A 6216-nucleotide genomic window follows, 5' to 3' on the forward strand; every position below is an offset into this window, starting at 1 on the left:
GACCTTGCACTTGCCAGGCAGGTGCTTTGCCGCTGAGCTAAATCCCCAGCCCCATTTTGTGTATTTAATGAGGCACAGGTTACATGTGAGGCACATTTTCCTTCTAAAATCTGTCATACTAAAAACACTTAAATTATAATGGTCTTTTGCTTCAGAATCTTCTGTTGGCTAGAAACAACTTGGAACACACTGGAGTCAACTTGATCTGTAAGTACGGTCTCTATCAATCTAGTCCTTGTACTTTGCTAAAGAGGGTCAGTAATGCATACTGCAAATGAACAAAAGAAGTAGAATTGAAAATTTGCCAAAGGAAGGTAAATCATAACCTTGGCGGCAGCTGCAATCAGCTAAGCTATACTGCTGTAATTATTGATCTTCAAAAGAACGGTTATGTTCCCTGGTGGCTAAAGGGTAAATCTATGTAGGATACATTACAGAGGTACTTAAGCTGTCCAGCAGGCCCAACCTTTGCTCTCTGTCTTCATGTTGATGGCCTCTACCTATGATTTATCCCCAAACTATACTGTATTGATCTTTAACCCAATCAGACTCTATCTGTCCCTGATTTCCTTTAGAGCTAAGCCTTAGTCCTTACACTGATTAAACTCAGCATTTCTGCCTCCAGTTCACTAACTATGATGCCACTTGATGCAAAGAACTGTACATTCCCACCAAGATCATAGACTAACAGTTTCCTAAACTGTTGCAGAAGTGGAAACACAGAGTATACGGCCTCTTGCATTTGCCAGTCTTTATGTTTCTGAAATTCATCCAGCTTGCTGCACGTGTGAGCAGTTTGGACGTACCACCAAATGTCTATTTTTACACCAGCTGATGGACATTTGGGTTGTTTCCTATCTTTCTTTTACTAAGTAAGGTGATAAAAATGTTTGGGCACGGGTTTTTGTTTGGATTTGTGTATTTGTTTCTTTTACACCAATATCTAGGAGTGGAATTGCTGGGTTCAATGGCAGATACATGGTTGACTTTTAAAAAAAAGTCAAATTGCTTTCTGAAGAGGTTAAACAATTTTGCCTTTCCTGTAGCAATATTTTTTAGTTGTTCTACATTCTTGTCAGCACTTGATACTGTTGGTTTAAAAAATTTTAGCTATTCCAGTAGCTGCCTAGTAGTATTGCACTATGGTTTTAATTTGCATATCTGAAGTTGACTAATGATGTTGAGCATTTTTTCACATGCTTATTTGCTATCTGTATGTCCTCTGGCCTTGCTGTGGTTTCCGTGAGCCTCCTTACGATGAATATAAGCTCTTCCAATTAATACCTACACCCTCTGATTAATCTTGATACCCTCTAATTAGTAAACCTATATTGAACACCAATTCTGTTTAATCATAGCTAGAGTAGACATTGTTGACTTCAGGAACACAATCCTATATGCAATGAGGTGCCACAGGGAGTTCCTGTGCATGGAAAAGACAAAATCAAAGTGTTACCAAGACTGTAGAGATTATTTCACGAACATTCAGATAAATCTAAGTATCAGAATTTTATTGGACTAAAAGGTGAACTTAAATCTGTTGCCATACAGTTTGACTACAGAGGAACAGAAACCCACTCTGGTATCACCCAAAGCCACATACAGTGACCACAAATACTTGACAAGATCATTAACAGAGATTACTCAATTCAATTCAACAAATCATTAAATACTTCCTGAACTGTGTGTGTGCATGGTGATGGTGGTGCTGATGAAGGAAGGAGAGATATATTACAATATATATGGCCCTATTTAGAGTAGCAACTTGAGACTTAATTAAATGAAGAGTGTGAATCTATGCACCAAACTTGTCTGAACACCAACACTCTGAACTCTTAAGTACCTTCGAGGAATGAAGATAATGGTGATAGCAATAGCAGCTATTTTCCTCAACACAGAATTTGAGCAAGAAGGAACTTGACCGCTTATGTCATTTCATTTAATCTTCAAAATAACACTACAAGGCAGGTGGTATAATCCCCACTGTATGCATGACAAAGTTTAACAGGCTAAGGAGTAGCTTGAAATTTCCCAGGTAGCAAAAAGAGGAACTAAGATTTTACTATAATTCTGACAGCTCACGTCACGGCATACAGTCTAAATATTAAAAGTTGATTAGAAAAGTTTTCTTTTCCAATATTTAATCCCAATACTTATAAAAGAAACCTTTTAACTCTATCAGAGACACATTCCTTCTCTTGATTTCAGAAATTAGACAACAGTTCTATCTCTACTCAGCTGTTGTTCGGCTAAGCTCTACATACTTAAGTCTTCTGGAATCTTTGCTTGTAAATTAATCCCTACAGCTTCTCAATCATTCTTTACGTCTCTGAACTCCCTCCAGTTTCCCTTAAAGAATCTGGTAATGAAGTGTTTTAAATGGAACACAGTTTTCTAGAATGCTCTTTTCTCTTAATGATTTTTTCCCTCCAAATATTAACTTTACTATGATAGCTACTTCATGCCTTTTAAGTTGTGGAATTCCTTTGACCTCACTTGAACTGCAACAGAGTCTAGGCCCATGTGTCCATTGTTTAGTCTCTTTGGTTGATCATAAATAAATGGAGCTTCAAAAAAATCCCAAACCAGCCATGAACATGGATATTGCTCCTCCAACTGGACTGATGCTCTTACAATTTGTTTTGTAATACTTTTAATCCTTGTTTGAGCTAACAATTCATTTATCAAGAAGTAATTAATTCATTAGATATGTATTTGTATTACCCATCTTTCCATCACTATAATGAAATTCCTGAGAAAATTAACTTAGAAACAGTTTATTTTGGCTCATGGGTTAGGAGGTTCCAGTCTATGATCAGAGGGCGCACTGCTGTAGGCCTCCGGTGGGCAGCACATGACGGTAAAACTGTGTGGTGGAGAAAACTGCTCACCTCGTCAGTCAGAGCCCAAAGACAGACGAAGAGGAGACCCTTCCAGGCTATGCTCCCCGTGGCCTGTACTCCACTCATCAAACCACAGCAATACTCAATACCTGCTATTTGTAACACGTACGAGGTGTGATGGAGTATTACAAAGTGTCTTAGCCAGGAATACCAACTGACAATTCCCTGTTAGTACAGTGATAGAAGGAAAGTACAGATACTCCTCATTTAATGACCTATCTACTTAACAACTATTTGAAGTTATGAGTCATGCTGTTTGGATTTATAACTTTTTTTTGGTATAGTTCTGTCTTGTTTATAGAGTTTCGATGTCTTTTTTTGTACATTACACCTTGTTTACAAAGTACTGTCATTTTTGCTTATTGTGCTGTGGAGTACAATACTGCAGTTTTATGTTGTTATACATTACAGTACTGCGTATAAAAGTTATGCAAATAAAAGCGAAGTCATCAAGTTAGTTTCCTTTGACTATTTCTTTGTTCTGAATACTGTAATGTACATACTACAGACATACAATTTCTCATTTAGCAAGCAATTCATTTAATAATTTGTTGCAAGAATGGAATTTGAATTTGGTCCTTAAATGAGGAACATCTGTGTAAGATATTTTGGAGACTGAGGTAGTAGGTGGACTTTAAGATGGTCTCCATTACCTTTACCCTCTAGTATTACTCCCCTGATAATTTTATGTATACTGCAAGTGGAGATTATCTGGGCAGGCCTAATCTAATGAAATACACTCTTGAAAAGGAGAGTTTTCTCGGGCTGGCAGCAAAAGAGAAAATCAGAGAGATATGAAACATGAGACACTACCAGTCGGATGATGGAGGAGTCATATGAGAAGGAACATGCATGGCTGGTATGGTGGTGCACACCTGCAATCCCAGCGCTCTGGGAGGCTGAGGTAGGAGGATCACAAGTTTGAACCTAGCCTGGGCAATTTAGCAACTTAGTGAGACACTGTCGTAAAACAAATAGATAAAAAGGGCTGGGGATGTAGTTCAGTGAGAAGTCCCTGGTCCCATCCCCAGTACTCAATGTGGATGGCCTTTAAGAACAAAGAGTGGCCCCTGGCTGAAAGCCAGTGAGTAAATGGGAAGTCAGATCAACAACTGAAAGGAAATGGATTCTGCCAACAATTAAATGAGTTTGGAAGTAGACTATCCCCAAGAGCACCCTGATAAGAGCCAAGCCTAGCAAACACTTTGATTTTGGCCTTATGAGATCCTGAGCAGAGAAATCAGATGAGCCTATCTAGGTTCTAACCTATGAAATGTGAAATACAAATGAGGATTGTTTATTGAAGCTGCTAAATTTGTGATAATCTGTTATGAGGCAAAACAAAACAAAAACAAAAAGACAATACAAGTAGAAAAGCGTTGTTTATCTTTTACTTGGTTTACTAAAACTTTACTATCCTACTGAGGGGTATAAAATATCTTAATAAATGGAAACTCATATCCTGTCCTTGGCTAGCAAGACTTTATAAAAATGACATTTCTCTATAAAACTAACCTATGTATTTACCATTTTTTTTTTTAAGAACTTAAAAGTTGATTCCAAAGTCCAATTTTATTTTGGTAAATAAAAACACTTCTAGAACTGGGCATGGTGGCACATGCCTGTAAGGCCAGTATTTGGGAGGCTGAGGCTGGAGGATCGATAGTTTAAGACATGGCTGGGATACATAGCAACTTTGAGGCTAGTTTCGGCTATGTAATGAGTCTCTGTCTCAAAAAACCAAACCAAACCACACCAAATCAAAAAAACTCCAAAGAAACAAAAACACCCCCCTCTTTTACTTCTATTCCACTTTCTACACTCTTTTAATTATTTCACTAATATTAAGTCAATCATCGCAAGAACTCGCCAAAGTAGGTACTATGTTATTCCCGTATTACAGATAAAGAAACTGAGGCATAGAGAGAAAATAACTTATTCCCACTAGTCTCTAAATGCTTTAGAAGCAAATAATCTATTTTACTTACTATTAAATGCTCAGCACCTAACTTCATGCCATATGCATGGGAGTTAACACACTTTTTGGGGGAATTGAATTGTAAATCGCAGAAGTGAAATTCATTTCTTTATTTGAGTTAGGGAGAAATCTCCGTAGGAAAAGCTTTCATGATGTGTGAGACCTAAGCGATAGCCTGACAGAAAGTGAGCCAGCCTGGTTGGGAAATAGGATAGGAGGCAGCATAATGGAGGCAGAGGGAAGAGTACAAGCCACACTCTGAAGCAGGTGAGCACACATGCTGAGTGTGCATGTTTGTGAATCTGGGGGTGGTGGACTGGCCAAGGAACCATTTTGTTTAATTTCATACAAAAAGCAGGAATGTGATTATTTTTCTTGATAAAGTGTTTTTAAAAGAAAATCTATATAATTTGTTAAATACCCAAGCAGGCATGAATAATTCTGGACAAGTGAATTAGGGGTATGGAAAAAAAATCACCATAAATTTGTTTTAGATGTGTTAAAATTTCTCAACTGATAAATGAGAACTCAATTTGCTACTTAAATATTACTATCTGGCACTATTAATCTTTGAACAGGTTGATACATAACTACCCATCCATCAATTAGTGCTTCCAGGGACTATGACAAGGTTATTAAACAATGTGATCTTCTATCTTCACACTGCCACTTTCACATTAACTTCCTAGCTTACTTCCAAAATTCCTGATTCAATCTATTTAAAAGCTAATTCATCTGAAATGACATTGGGGAAGGAGCAAAAAACTGAAAGCCTCATAGGATGGAACTCTAGGTTTCCTAGCTGCTACTTGTATGGCCCTGGACAAGTCATTCACATTCCCTAAGCCTCTGGTTCTTCTCCTACACAATTCACATTACAATACCCGCTTCATAAAGTTGTCATGTGTGGATTAAAACATTGTACATAAAACTCCCAACATATTCTATAAGTTATGTGTCTTACAAATGTTACTTCTTTTTCCTTTCTCTAAATATCTATTCCTAAGAACATTACAGCTTTTTGCACTAACTCATTAATGCTATACCTCATGCATTATTAGCTTTTCTTTCTTTCTTGAGACTACATGTAGTTATTTTGGGCCTTAATTGGATCATGCATGTCTAAAAAGATGAGACATGGAAAAAGAAAACATGCAAGATATAGAGATAAGAAATGCTGGAATTCTGTGGGTGACAGTGAACTGAAATGAAGACTTAAAAACTGACAGAAAAACAAAATTGGGACAATAGAGGCAGGATTACTAAGTAGAGAGCACAAAAGTATAGGAGATAAAGGGTAAACTTACATCTGGAATCTAGATTATATGTGTGTGT

General features: G+C 37.3%; 1 protein-coding gene across 2 annotated transcripts in view; it reads right to left on the bottom strand.

Moving 5' to 3' along the window:
• Uvrag (UV radiation resistance associated) overlaps nucleotides 1-6216 on the bottom strand; it is a 310440-nt gene that overhangs the window by 27354 nt on the left and 276870 nt on the right. The window lies entirely within an intron of this gene.

Source organism: Chinchilla lanigera, unplaced genomic scaffold, assembly GCF_000276665.1.
Source record: "Chinchilla lanigera isolate Chin_1 unplaced genomic scaffold, ChiLan1.0 scaffold00013, whole genome shotgun sequence".
In the NCBI taxonomy this organism is placed as follows: domain Eukaryota; kingdom Metazoa; phylum Chordata; class Mammalia; order Rodentia; family Chinchillidae; genus Chinchilla; species Chinchilla lanigera.